The sequence below is a fragment of the Convolutriloba macropyga genome, chromosome 7 (genome assembly GCF_964194025.1).
Source record: "Convolutriloba macropyga chromosome 7, txConMacr16.3, whole genome shotgun sequence".
Taxonomy (NCBI): domain Eukaryota; kingdom Metazoa; phylum Xenacoelomorpha; order Acoela; family Convolutidae; genus Convolutriloba; species Convolutriloba macropyga.
Genome location: NC_134474.1, coordinates 45,781,517 through 45,795,753, shown reverse-complemented (window position 1 = coordinate 45,795,753; position 14,237 = coordinate 45,781,517). Strand labels below are relative to the sequence as shown.

General features: G+C 31.3%; 1 protein-coding gene and 1 long non-coding RNA gene across 2 annotated transcripts in view; both read left to right on the top strand.

Annotated features, from left to right (window-relative positions):
* Nucleotides 1–14,237, top strand: part of LOC142342913 (uncharacterized) — a 486,697-nt gene that overhangs the window by 87,743 nt on the left and 384,717 nt on the right. The gene's annotated exons all lie outside the window — the stretch shown is intronic.
* The window catches only part of LOC142342316 (uncharacterized), a 34,951-nt gene continuing 31,336 nt past the window's right edge, over nt 10,623–14,237 (top strand). The window contains exon 1 of the long non-coding RNA XR_012759166.1: nt 10,623–10,847. This is a non-coding gene — a long non-coding RNA (uncharacterized LOC142342316). The remainder of the gene's footprint in view (nt 10,848–14,237) is intronic.

Sequence of the window (14,237 nt, the reverse complement as noted above, 5' to 3'; positions counted from 1 at the left end):
ATACGACAATTCAATTTTTGGTTATGCTGTCAATTCTACTTATCTGCGTGCCGTTGGTATTAGTATAGAGAGACGTGTTGAAATGGTACATAGATACTATTATTTTCAGACTTCCAATTATGCTGTATTAAAATATTATTGAATTTTGCAGTTACGAAGATAGGATTTTTTGTTGTGTATTTATTGAATGTCATCAACCAGACGTCTTTGTGGCCTCTTTCCCAGGCTTCTGAGCGGCTGCTAGCATTTTCAAATGACCAGTTAAGTTTTTGCGCCTTTGACTATTTCTATTTACAAAAAACTTGTGTTTTTCTTGTTATTGTTATTATTTTTGTAGTCTGATCTTTGAGTCCCAATGCTGAAATATCTAAATGGGTTACAAAGGAGGTGCATCTGAACCTATAAAAGATTAATTAGTTGAGAATAAAACATTTAAATGAGCTTAATACGAAGTAATTTCATAATTTGTTTTTGTATTGTTTTGTTTTTAACTTTTTCTGTGCTTCTTGTTGTCTCGCTTTTTGATTTTACTATTCAAAAGGCAGCTGTTTCTGTGGTTGATGTTTTCATGCATTTTTAAATGTTTTTTCTTCCTGGTAGACTATATGTGATATGATTATAAGATTTTAATGCTTAGTTCTATTTGAATGCTTCTAGTTCTAATGTGCGCCTTAAGTTTTGCCCCTAGTTTTTTTCTGGTGTTGTCTTTTGGTTTCATTAATTACAGGTTCAATCGCGTTTTCAATGAGACCTACATCAGATTTAGTTTTCTTTTCAATGCATGTTTTATGTGCGGTTTTTGATGCCTACCGCTAAATGTACTTGTAAAAAATTTCAGAATTTTTTTTCTTTCTCTCTTTGTTGTTCATTTTGTCGATGTGGAGCTCAGTCTTGTTGATAAAAATTTTCATCTTTTCCTTCAAATCAAAATTGATTTTTCTTTAACTTTGTTTTTTTATGCATCAATTATCATTCAGGTTGTGATCGTTTGCACTTTTTTTGCCACTATTTTTCACTGAATAAAGAAATCCCTTTTCAAAGTTTTCTCTTCTTTCTCTGTTTTAGCATATATAGAGATAATTGTTTTGTTTTGTGTCTTTGCCACCTTTTTAGTCATGTAGCTGTTTTTCATAACAATATTGCTGGCTAAGTTGTCATTTTAATTAATTCCTCTTGTTGCAATTCAGTTCTTTTTTTAACTTTACCAATTCATCGTCTTCCTGGATTCAGTTCTTTACCATTTCACGACGTCAATTGTTGATAATGCGCTTTGTAGGAGTTTTTAATCACTTTTATGATAAAATATCCGAGCACTCATGACTTATTTCACTCAGTAGAAAGATTTCTGCTCCATCCTGTTAAATCCGAAATGAGAATGCCAATTTTAATTGAAATTAAGAAGACCTCGCCCAAGCTGAAAACTTGCTTAAAGCAAAGCTCGGACGGAGTACTTTAGTTTTTGAAAACTGGATTGAAAGTGGTAAAATTTTAACTCACAATCTGCCAAAGTTCGTTTCCTGTTGTCTGCCAAAATTATTTGCCCACCTGACTAACTTATTGTTTTTACTGTACTTTGCTAATTGTATTTAAGTTTTAATATTCAACAAATTGTAAAATGTGTTACACAGTTCTCTTTTTTTTGTTCTATTTTGATTTTTTTTGTTCTGTTGTTTACTGTCTAAATGTTTCTGCTTGAGAAATTGTATTAGCTTCATTTCGTTCTTTCCGTTTAAATTTTTTGTTCAGTACAGCTTTTTTCATTTCTGGTGAATTAAAAATTGTCATCACTGGTATATATGTTGGTTTAATTTTGAGAGTCAATGAAGTATCCCCGAGTATCCAGTGCTCTGTTTTATATTCAAAAGTTTTCTCGCAATACTTCAGTTGGTAGATAATTCAGCGAAGAATTTTGATAAACTTGTTCGAACCATTATGTTCCCTTGCACATTACCGAGCCTCTTTGTTTTAAAGTTTCCACAAAAAGGTCAAGACAAAATTTAAGCATAATAAGTGCGTGATCAAAGCAAATCCGTTTTACGTCCCTTAAAACAGCCAGCAGGAAAAACTTCAAAAAGCAAATTAAAAATTTGAAAAGGTATCATTTAACTGGGAATGCAAAATTTCAAAGTTTCTTCCAGCAATTGAAAAACTGATTAATACAATTCTTACTTCACTAATAGCTGAAAAAAAGTTGATATTTCAAAACGACTGCTAAATTTTGAGAGAAACATGCAGAATTCACCATTTTTCGCAATATTTGTGATATTACATTTTTAAATTTTCTGATGCTACATTTTCATTGTCAAGTTTACTTAAAAACGAAACAAACATTTTCCAAGGCTATATATTAAACAAGGAAAAAAATCCAAAAAAGTGAAAAACCATTAAAAAAATTTAAATTTTCCATAAATTTTTGTTGTTTACGTCCTGACAACATAAAGTTGAAGACAACTGCGCTCACAATGCAAAAAGTTTGACCTGTACGTAACATGCTGCGTGCTTTAGTAACAAACCGGACACAAACTTTCTAAAAAGTTTCTCATCCATGGGAAAAAACAAGTACACAAAATGCTGATTCCAGTTTCTAGGTTAAACAAACTGAATATTTGTTTTTTGAAATAAAAAATTTAACATAAAAATGTTTGACATACAATCATTTCTACGTGAAAAAACGTACAGGACTGTTTTTCATTTATGTATAGAAAAACAGGCAACAATGACAAACAGGACAGGAAATCCATTTTTTTCAAATATTTTTTACCAGTTTTACCAGGTTTTTGTCTGAGCACTTAGGGAGAAAACCTTGATCCCACAGAAAACCTAGATTTTTAACGCCTACTGCAAATCCATTATTAGAAATGGGCAGCTTTACTATTTCAAAATTCTTCAAATACTAAAAAATGTCTAAGCACATCCTGAGAAAAAAACAGTGCAGCGGAAGAAAAAACAACATACAGACCCCAGATGAACAATATTCTATCGACTAGATGGCAAAAATTTAACTATTTATGTATCTTTGTGCATAAAATCCTCGGGATAGTTACTCTTATTCGGAATTGGTTGCAGAAACATTTAATTGGCTGTATGTAAAATTAGAATTAAAATTATCAGGCATCTTTATTGGTGCAAGCCATAAACTAACTCTAACAAACAGGTTGTGCCAATAAAATTGAACTTTCCAAACTTAAAACAATTGAAAGTTTGACAGTGGATAAAATTAATCCAGTTTTAAGTAGATAATTTTTTTTCTATTCAAATCGGACTGGCTGAAATCTTTGCAAAAATCACCTGTACTTTTTTTAAGATAATCATTTGAAATTTGTGCCTATTAATTTTAGTTAAAAAAGTGCAATATTGACGAGGGAAGTGAAACAAATGTTGGCCAGTAAAACAATGTTGGAATTGACTTAAGTTTTTTTTTGTAATTTTGTCTGAAGTACAAAAGAATTTTCGAGAAAGAATTAGTAAAATCGTTATTAAATCAAAAAAAGTTTGAAAATCATGGCTGCAATAAGCAGCATTCTTGCAGAGCCTCGCTACACAACCCAAAAAACTCTGTGTACATTTTTTTTTTCATTTTTAGTATGATTTATGGTTTTCTTCGATAAATTGCTACTATTGGCTACCACTTTATACAAAATCGAGATCTTTGGTCATTTTTTGAAAAGTTTGCTCAAAAATTAATCAAATCAACCAAAGTTGAAGTCTTTACAATTTTGTCCTCGTTAATCAAGAGAATAATTCGCTCAAAATTTTTCAGGGGAACTTGTTTAGATTATTTCTCTACAAAAATATAGTTGCGGTTTGTGTAAGTATGGAAATCTTATCAGTTCTTCTCTTTTAGAGAACATGTAATCTTAACTGATTTTAACTCTACTGTTTTAACAGTGTTGCAAAATAAATTGATCATTTTACAACATCACTCAAAATACAACAAAATTGTATGCATTTAAAGCGATTTTAGGAAATTAGAATAAATAGACCAATATTGTCACTTAAGTTGGCGAATCAATATAATATTCGTTTAGAAAAAAATATTTTTCAAAGCAGAATCATTTGATATTTAAATAAGGAGGTCAAGGAAAAAAGGAATAATGCATGAAAGCAAAAAATTCTTTGATAAGAAAAATTAATCGAAATTCTTTTAAAAAAATAGTTTTTTTCGTGCTTGCTTTGCAGCAAATTATCCTGTTCTAGCAAATTTAGAATGGGTTTTTTTTGTTCAGACAATTTTGGCCAATCGATATAATAATCGTAGAGAGTTGTGAGTGGTATCATTAGAAAACCCGTCCAGCGTAGAATATGGAATTGAAAAGATTATTTCATATTTCGTTTTATATAGAGTTATCGAGATTTAAAGTTTTGAGAATATTAGACATAATTCAGCTGTCTTTTTGTTCACGTTTTTGACCACATTTTCGTTAATTTTGATCAAATTTTTGTCAATTTTGCTAAAATATGTTTAAATTTTTGTTTGTAGTGTTACTGTTTTTATCTCTAAGGATAGAGGAGGGTTGCTGAATTGTTCGATCCGAGTTTTTTGACTAGAATTTAAGCTAAATTTTTCAAAATTCACAAGTTTTTCGTCGAAAAATGGCCTTTTTTAAGCCAACTTGCTTCAAATTTGCTGAACGAAGACAGCTTAAAACTGCAGCCATGTTCTTCTTGAGCTCAAAAAAAGCTAATTGTACTCCCGCTGGCTTCAAGTGTCTTCTGGATTTATAATTTTTTCTTTGCAAATTCAAAGTTGATAATTATGCAAAACGCCTTATTTCTTTTTAATAATGAAAATTTTTTTTTTGTAGAATTGATATATTTTGCAACCATTTCAACAAATGAGCGTTTTTTAGGATGCTCGGCACTATATGGTCGGATTTTTATCTCATCATGCATCGTTATGATATTTTTTTAGATTTTAGTGGGGCGCTACCTTTTTTTCAAAGTATTTCCGCTATGTAAAAGTTTTTATCTAAATTACGGACAAGAATTTCTAATCACAGATCAATAAATGACAGATACCGTATACGATAATTGAGATGCAAGGAGATTTTATTATGGTTTCAGAGTTAAGTACATGGTTTTTATGGCTCAGACAAACTGTTTTCGCAAATATATTATCGATTTCTCGCGTTTTGCTTTCATTTCTTATACTTTTTGTAACCCAATGGCTTACTATCGTCATTCAAAGATCAAATTAACTTTTAGAAGGTATAAAAGAAAGCTAAACTTTTTTTCAGTTGTTATCTAGTGTCTGCTATAACTTTGAATAATTTTGTTTTGACAAATAATCGGTGAATTTTTGAACATTGCCACTATTTTAATTTATTTCTCTCAACTTCGGGCGTAATCCCAGTAAAAACAAGCGAAAATTGACTTGCTGTGAGTTAATGTCAGTAACAGTTTTGTTTCCAACTATTGGTTTCTTTAGTTTGATACTACCCGTTTTCAATTTTGCATCTAGATTTTTTCATTACTGCGTACTTTATGAGTTCATTTTGTTTCCTTGTTGAATTATCGCATTATTGGCAGACTCAATTGAAACAAGGCATTGTAAGAAAAAAGCTAAACGTTTGGAAAGAGGCTTATCTCTTTCCAAACGTAAAGGTTTGGAAAGAGGCTTATCTGGATATCTTAATTGTTTTTGTTGAATAGTTTATGCTTTTTGAGCTGAGAAAGTTATCTCGCATAATTTTATGGTTTTTTTTTAGTTTTGCCTGTTTTTCTTTCTTTTCGTTGTTGCGCGCCATATATACGGTAAAAATGGATCTTAATTGCTTTCTCAGGACGTATTATTCAACTTAGTTAAAGATTTCAATTCATAGCTGTTTGTTTTAATGGCTTTTTAAATTTAAAAAAAGAATTTTTTTCATCTGTCTCCTATTTGCTTTTATTTTCGTCAAAATATAACTCAACCTCTATCATTAGAAATCTCAAATACCTTTGGATGATTCACAATTTTTGTTTTGCGCTTGGCTATACGTTGTGACTGATTGCTTTGACTATTTAGTTTCAAAAGAGTTTTCGAGATTTCTATACTGTTCAATTGTTCAAATTTTGAGTTTCATTTTGTTGTCATGTTTGAGTAGTCTTTTTTATAAGGAAGACTCGTTGCTGTTGATATGAAAGTCAAATGATGACTAACAGTTCTTGCAGGTATCATCTTATATTTATAGTGCCTTAAAGAATGTCATGTTGTAAAATTGTTTGAAGTTTTGGCTTCCTTATGTATTTCCTTTTTTGCTGGCTCGTGACTTAGTCTCATTATTGACAGGCTTAATTTACTTCCTGAGGTGTTGAAATTTAGTCCATAGTTTTTTGTTTTAATCTTAAGTCTTATATGACTTTTGAAATTATTACTTTTCGAATAAAAAAATTGGTTTTTGAGCTTCGTTTTTTTTTAAACCGTTTTTCGGTCGATTTGTATTTCAGTCTCTGAAAATACAGTTCACAAAGCGTTTCCCATGAGCTATGATTCAATCTGTATAACTGTTTTTGCTTCAAACATTCGTTTCTTTGCTTTGTTACTACTATTACTATGAGATTTCATAAAATGTTAGTTTTTTATTTTTGTGTACATTTAAAAGGACTTTTGGCTTAAATTTTGCGCAATCGAAACTTGGATAATGAGATGTCTCAATTGCTTTCTATATAGATATAAATAAACATTTTATTGGTTTCAGCTGATATCTAATGATATTAATAACTATGAAACTAATTGTTTTCAATAATAAAAAAAATATCTTTGAACTTCGCAACTATTAGCTCCTTTTGTCGACCTGTTAACCGGTCTCATTGTGGACAAGACTCATATCTTTTCTAATAAAGTATAGGTTAAATTGTTTTGTTTTTGTTTTATGTGATGCAAGTTTGATTTTGTTATGATTTTTTTTTTATTATAGACATCGAGTTTTGGTCGTAAATAATGATTGTTGTCTGATTTTTATTATTGTCTTTTCTAGTAGTCTTATTATCAACAACTTTCATCGGCCCTCTATCGTGGCATTAACTTATTTCATTTGTTGTTCATTGAACGATGTGTATGTTTTTGAAAGTTTTCCATCTCTTCATCATTTGGTAGCCAATTTAGTCAGGAATGTGGATGAGCGGGGTCGAAACATTATGAGCGTACGCACCTTAACGAGCCTCTTGGTTTTGTTAATTCTCTTCCAACTTTTTTGAATTGCATACTACTTTAAATACAGTTTTGAGATCTTAGGAAAAGGTGAAACGATATTCTAAAAATCTCATTGAATAATCAACCAGGAAACCAACTGCATTATAATACAGTCTAGAAGAACAAAAAAAAAACACCATTCAAACCGACAGGGTTGCTTTAAAAATTAGTTTTTACTAAACATAGGCAATAATGGTTTCAATTGTTCAATGACTGGTAGTTTTGTGGGTTTTTCATTCTTCCGCGACGGATATAATCGAATAATTGAGACTTTGTTTATTCATATATCTCTCTCATTAGTAAACAACTAGCGCTTTACTTGCTCATTGCTTTTTTGCACCTGACGTTTGGTTCTATCCAACCATAATCAGAATTTTTTATTACAATTCAAAGAAATTGAATTGTATTGGGGCGCTGTCTTTTTTACGACTCGAAGAGGAGTATTGGAGAAGTCCTTTTTTTTTAATCAATTTTTGGAGTGAATTTTGAAGCGGGAAATGAAACGCGTGAAAAAATTTGGAGTGCTTTTGGTGCTGAACAAAAGTGAAGAGCGGAGCGAAAAGAGAGTGGTTTTTGTTCACACCGCTGTTTTTGAGAGAGCGAGAAATTGATGTGTGAAAAAATTTTTTCTAAGCGAGCGAATTTTTTTTGTTCATGTGCGGCTTTTAAAAGCAGTTTTTTGCAACTTTTGATGGTTATGAGATTTGATTATAATATTGTATTAATTTTAGGTTTGTTTTGATAGGAATTGAAGGTTTCAAGTAGTTAATTTAATTTTTAATGCTAGGTTTTTGATCAGTTTTGCTGATTTTAAGACGAAATTTAATGATTTTTTACCTGTTTTCTTTTGTTTTACTGCTTTAAGTGGGATTTGAATAGAAGCTTGTTACTTAAGGAATTGTCAGATACCAATTGATTAAAGTTTTGTTGGTATAAATTAATTTTTTTTTCTAAGGAAAAATGATTGAAAAATTGAGAAATTTTAAACGATTTTTCTCATTTTTTGCCGTTTCTTTTTTTAAATCTTACACAAGTGTCTTACCCACCCTTTTATAACTTGCCCATCGTTTTGCGAGTTTTTCATTGCTCTAATTGCAATCGAACCTTATTCGGCTTTATGTTTCCATGTACTATTAAAAAAACTCATTTAAATTTTAGAGTTTTTTTGTTGAATGTTTTTGAATGCCGTTTCTATTCCTTAATTTTTTATGGCATTTGTGGAGGTTTAGGGTTCATAATAGTTGTTCTAATTGTTAAGTAATAAGTATGGGCAATTTTGGATTTGAATCATTTTATTGTTGCGAAATATGACAAAAATTGCGAAAATTGGAACTATTTTTCTTAATTTTTTTCTTTGCAGTTTTTCGGGTTTTTTTTCTGTTTTTGTGAGACAAATTTCTTAGACTATTATGACTTGTCTATTGTTTTGCGAGCATCTGGATGCCCTATTGGCTAAAAAGAATTTTTCTTTGGATTTATATGCTTTTGTAAAATTAAGAAATTTACTAACTACTTCCAGTTTTTTAGTGCAAGTTGTTTTTAAGAGCTTTTTTCATAATTTGGCCTCAAGTTTTTTTCAAAACATTCACTGAAGTGGTTTTAGTAAGTAATAGTTGTTTTGATGAAGTAATTTTGGCAGAGATAGTTATTTCGGGATCTCAAGGTATGACAAAATTTGATCAAATTTTTTAATCATATTTTAACAGATTTGATTTTTTTGTTTTTACTTTTTTGTTTTATGGTTTGGTTTCGGGAAAATTATAAATTAGTGGAGGCAAGTTTTTTCTGATGAGTAGTTGGATCGCGGTTATAGATTTTCACTTCGAGTCGTTTCCGGAATTCTTCCGGCTATGTTTTTTTTTTAAGATCTGTTCACACATTTTCATGATTTTTGAAGTCAAATTGGAGTAGTGATTTTGGTCACGCCGAAACAGGAAATGGAGCGAAAAAGCGAGTGGTTTTGCGGCGTGAATTTTTTTCGCTCTAAATTTAAAGTAGAGTGAGAAAACGGTGTTTGAACAAAAATTCGGTTTCTCGGTAGTGGTTTTTTGTTCACATGCGGCAATTTCACTCTGATTTTTACTGTTTTTTCAATTTTTTGGATCGGATTTTTTTCTAAATAGTTTTCCCAATCCATTCACAGCTCATTCTGGACCTAGTTTTTTTGTTAGAATCAAAATTACATATCTCACTAGTGGTTTTTTGTTCTCCATAGCAGCATTTTGACATTGATTTTCTGTTTTTTTTTTTGTTTTTTTCATCTGATTTTTTTAGAAATGTTTTTCCCAATTCACTCATTGTCCGTTCCGGTCTAGGTCTAGTTGTTTGTTAAGTCAATGAAAATTCTTTGAATTGTGCGTCAGGACTTGTCCTGCTATGTTTTTTGTTTCTTCTTTTCGCTTCTGTTGAAAATGACTCGTTCTCACTTCAATTAGTTTTTTTTTAAAAGCAGATTCAAAATGTTTTCTTAAAATCCGTGGAGAGCGGATGTTTCGAGCGAGAAGAATTTTTTCGCTATATCGTACTTGTCACCACCGTAAAAGCCCTTTTACTGACAGGTCTCTTTTAAGCTGGTCTCATTTAGAACTTTGATATCATGCTACGACCAATGGGTGATAGAAACGTACAGCTGGCGAATAATGGTACAGCTGGCGACAAAACATTCATTTTTTGGCTTGCTCGGTCAAATTTTAAAGTTTCTCTCATCATGCTCTTCACTGCTGCTGCACAGCTAGAAACAACTTGAATTAACCTCTTCTTTTTCGTTTTTTTGAGTTGCATGTTTCTTTATAGTGCTAAAAAAAATGCAAAAAAATTTTTCGGGAAACTTTGGCTCGCAAGTTTTAAGTTTGCTAATTTTGAAGCATTTCAACCAAAATCAACTTATATATTGAATTTCGTCAAAAAATCATTGAAACGTTTTACTCCGTTGGAAATTGGAAAAGTGTTCCAATCTTATCTATTTAATCAGTGATAGATAACTTTCCTTTTTCTCGTTTTTTTATTGCTTTTGTTTTTCGGGGCATCATTCAAAGCACAGTTGCCAATTTTAATTATACGTTTTCATGATGTTAACTGAGATAGGTCAAGTGTTTCTGAATAGAAAATTCTTCCCTTAAATTGGTTCTTCGTAAACATCAAAACAATTTTACTATCTAGCCTTGACCTATCTATTCTTTCTACCTTCCTTGAGTCGGAATAATTGCCCAAAAAATTAATATTGCAAAAAATCTTTTAATTTTTCCAGTGATGTAACAACATCAAGTTCGGTTCGTTATGAAAGCAGATTAGTATATCAAACAAAATGAACCAAAATTTTGAATCTAGTGAAATTGTGTTGACGTAAGTTGATGAGATTTATCCTATTAATATCGCACAATATTCAGTGAAGCTTTTAACTGATTAAATTCGAGAGTAGATTTCACTCTTGTTCTAACGGAGTGAGGGGATGCCCCGTGAACAGAGTATGAATAGCGGAAATGGCATCAATTACTTTTAATGCTCACTTTGAGAAGTAATCAAAGTTGAATTGATAATATCATATTTGAATATGAATGCATCATTTTATTCTTTATCTCCGTAGCTTCAAAACGGTTCCTGATTTCACTGTTCTTTTTAATGATTAAGTGAAACTTGTTCCAGTACACAACGAGTGAGTACAAAGCAAAAACAAGTGAGTACAAATTTTCAATTCAATCACAATTCCAATCAATCCAATTTACAGTTAATGAACGTTTTCAGACAATTCGCAGGTAATTATCAATTTATAGAATGTGAATTTGATCTGAAATATAGCAGCTCTTTATTGGTTTTTTCAATTACAGAGAGTGCACAATCATGTACTCGGGTTTCTGATGAATTGCACTTGCAAAATACAGAAGTTCTCAAATTTTATGTTTGACACCCCCCCCCCCAAAAAAAATGCGCCATGCATAAGCTTTAGAAGCAAAACAACAGCTTTTTCGCAGTTCTTACCTTATAAAATGATAGCTCCCCAGAAATAAGATTTGGGTACCAATAGACGCACTCCGTGTAATGATCATATTGATCTAATACGGAAACAGTTTAATCAAAAAGTGTCCATGCAGGGCTTCACTATGGTTCAAATATTAAATGTCAACAAGTTAGGACTACAGTACTGAGAAAAAGTCTAAAAGGATATTTTAAATGTACCTATGGCAAAAGCGAGCTCTCTGATTCGGAATACATACATAGCTACGGTTCTGTCTTCTGTCAGATCTCAATTCTTCAACAAAACTACAACATTGAATCCAAATGAGTTCTGGAAGACCATTAATAGTGTTCGCAAGACACGCTCCAGCCTCAAATTATTAGTTCTCCAAGGAAACAAAAGCAAAAACTATCTGACAGAACCAATTTCGTTCGTGTAGCCAGGTAAAACCATGCAACATTTTCGTATAATCTTTTGTTATTTATCGCTGTTCAACCCAATTCAAAGAGAAAGAAAGTTACGTTTGTACTGGGAGGCAGCGTGGTAAGTGCTAAAAAGGTTTAAATAACGCTGCCATCCTTCAGGTTGGGATCTTTCGGAGGACTTGAGCTGAAATCGAATTGCAATTCAAAGTAAAGGATTGTCATTGCGCCGCAGAGGTATACTCAAATCGTCACGGGCAAATTTGTCCAATCTTTTTCGTTTTTCCTATGTTAATACATTGAAAATGCAACAATATTGTGAAAAATAGAAACTTTAGCAAAAACAGGCAAAAATGAAGGAAATTGCGCAACCAGTGTTTGCAAAAGTGTCCAAATTTCAACCGCGAGTTTGAAACGCAAGCAGCGTATCTTAATTTTTGGCGCGCTACATATCACGAATCTGCTCGATTAATTATCTCTTTTTCGCACGCAAGGTGACTCAAAAAAGATTTCCAAACGCAAGATAACTCGCACTGAATGTATCCAATTTTTGCTTGAATGTAAGTATAATCCGCACTTAAGCCTAACTTAATGCGCATTTATCAATTGATAGGAATTAAGTGATTAAAAGTGGTTTACAGGTTAATTATATACCTTATAGGGCTCAAATTTATCGCAATCGTTTTATTTGATGCGAGTTGTAGGTCTGAAAATGGAATTGGCACAACTCAAAGACTTTTTAGGGATTTTTCAGAATATTTGACAAATAAATTTATTTCAGAAAAACTCCTTTTTTTAAGTTAATCGAAAATGAAAATAGCATCAGCTGATATTGTTGATTGTCGCCTCACTATTTTTTTATGATCTTTTAGGTTTTTGATTGTTTTCAAGCATCATTGTTTTCAGATAATTTTATTAAAATTTGACAATTAAATTAATTTCTGAGAAATCCCTCAGTTTCAATTTTTCCTATGCTCTACGGTTGAATTGGCTATTTCATCAAAACACCTAGCAGTTAGGTAATTTTTTCAATCTACAGAACGATGGTTTGTCCTGTACCAAATTATTAACTCCTCCTAATTGTCCAAAACAAGCTAAGAGCGGATAGAGGGAAATTTTGGGAAAAAATCACATGTGAAATTTTTACTATTTAGTTTCTTGCTAAATTTGATTTATTGAGTGATTTGCATTTGAATTAAGTGAACGAATTGTTATATTGAGTTCTTTCAACCTTTATGCATCTTTTTACAGGTTTAAATGAGTCTAGCATTTTTTTCTGGGTCTGTTTTAAATGTCCATTTATTTTTCTTTTTGAAAAATCCCTCCCTCGCTTGATCAATTTTTGCGTTTTTTTACCAGGTTTACAGGGGTCTAATAATTTTTGAGTCAACATTTTTTGCGGCTATTTACTGGTTTATGATTGTCCTTTACTTTTTTACGTCTAGTTACAGAGTTACAGGTGTCAAATAATTTTAAAGATTCTGTCTTGTGGTGTATCTGCTGTAATGGTACTAGAAAAGAAATGGGTGTGTATCACATATGAAGTGACGTCCACGAAAAAGAAACCGAAAAAACCAAAGTTTTAAACAAATATGTTTTTTCGCGTGAATAATTCTATCTTTAAATCCCATTAAAAGCTTAAAATCACTTTTGCATGCTCAATTTATATAGTTTAAATTACTTTTGCATGCTCAATAGAGCTCTTTTAATTGAGAATTAGAGGCAAATTTATTGCAAAAAAGATACCTAATTTGAGTGGAAATGTGCTACAAGACTTTTCACTTATTTTACAAATTAATAGCATCCCAATTTCTTAAAAATAGCGTAACCCCCTTTTTGCAAAATCTAAGATACAAAGCTTGTCTCCTTCATTTCGTTCATTCTATGAATCGGATTTCTGGTTGATTTCTACCAAGGCTGAAATGTTTTAGTATATCTCTGCGTCGTGATGGCTTTTCACTACATTTTTTATGAAATTGATCGCAAAACACCAAAACATCAAAAACGATTTAAACTTTTTGGTAGAGAAAAATTGTTAACTAAACGCCAAAATTGCAAAATTTTAATGAAAACAAAAACAGACAATCAAGGATTTATATTTGGCTCATGGCGAAGTTTCGTTAATTTTTCTTGAGTCCAGAAAAAATTTAACAAGTCAAAAAGTTGATTAATCAGAACATGAGAAGATACAGAATTATATCTTATTAAAAACGAATTTTAAAGGTCATAAATAAAAATAAAAAATGACAGAAACTGCGATGCAAATCTGGGGCACGTTCGGTATTTTATAATAAAACTACAAAACACCGCAAAATTGAAGACTTTTGAGATGCAAAAGCAGTTGGAAATAAATTGAAAACAGAAAAATTGGATTTGTTTTAAAATTAAATTAATTATAATAAAAAAATGAGAAGTTTAAGTTATCTGCAAGAGAAATGCTGATTGCTTTGATTTATATTATGGATTTGAAAACCTAACACCAATTTTATTCGAATTTTTAAATTTTCAAAACCGAGGTTGTGGTAGGTTTTATAAAGCCCTAACCGAATACTTAAAACTGTTGAACACACGATCTGATTGACTAAAACACGTCGTGCTGAACGGGAAATATTGACCTCACACAGCCCCTCTAAATTTTTCACAGACGGTAATATCAGTGTGCTTGACGTTATTTTGAATATTCTTTTCT